This window comes from Engraulis encrasicolus, chromosome 15 (genome assembly GCF_034702125.1).
Source record: "Engraulis encrasicolus isolate BLACKSEA-1 chromosome 15, IST_EnEncr_1.0, whole genome shotgun sequence".
Taxonomy (NCBI): domain Eukaryota; kingdom Metazoa; phylum Chordata; class Actinopteri; order Clupeiformes; family Engraulidae; genus Engraulis; species Engraulis encrasicolus.
The window spans coordinates 42,062,965-42,063,641 of record NC_085871.1 but is presented as its reverse complement, the minus strand read 5'-3'; the positions used below and the strand labels follow the sequence as shown (position 1 = coordinate 42,063,641).

General features: G+C 48.9%; 1 protein-coding gene across 3 annotated transcripts in view; it reads left to right on the top strand.

Moving 5' to 3' along the window:
• The window catches only part of ing3 (inhibitor of growth family, member 3), a 13,753-nt gene extending 13,597 nt beyond the window's left edge, over positions 1-156 (top strand). For all 3 annotated transcript variants that reach the window (XM_063217534.1, XM_063217533.1, XM_063217532.1), the window contains one exon: positions 1-156. This exon is cut by the window's left edge and continues 268 nt beyond it. The gene's annotated coding sequence lies outside the window, so the exon portion shown is untranslated.
• The last annotated feature ends 521 nt before the right edge of the window (positions 157-677 follow it).

The following is a 677-nucleotide window of genomic DNA, read 5'->3' as shown; positions in this document are numbered from 1 at the left end:
CTCGAGAGCAGACATGGAATATGCCTCCCGAAACGTGCTATTCTCCATTCTGCTCTGCTCCCTCTAACGTAACGGCCTCTTCATTTTTTGTGCTCATGACCCCTCAAATGCCCCGAGTGTGGAGCCCCTATAACCAGGAGAGTAGAATCAGACCCCCCACCACCACTGATGTACATACAGCTCTATCAGCCATACACACATGCGCGCACACACACACACATACACATACACACCCAACCACACACACACACACACCACCCAGTACGGGCCAAACATCTCACTCAAGGACATTGTTACGGACAACAAGCTCACTGATGAACTTACAGTACCTCCGATGATGTACCCCAACCACTACACAGATCAACAATCGTGCGTCGAAAAAAAGTGTGTTCCTACTGCGGTGTGTGTGTGTGTGTGTGTGTGTGTGTGTGTGTGTGTGTGTGTGTGTGTGTGTGTGTGTGTGTGTGTGTGTGTGTGTGTGTGTGTGTGTGTGTGTGTGTGTGTGTGTGTGTAACATATCACTGTATCTGCAGTGTGAGTCTTTCCGTTATTGCATATCCATGTATGCCATCATGCTATCATTGTGTGTGTGTGTGTGTGTGTGTGCGCAGATGTATTTTTGTGAGGTGGAGCAGGTGGATGAGGATTGCCATGCATGGTCACACACACACACACAC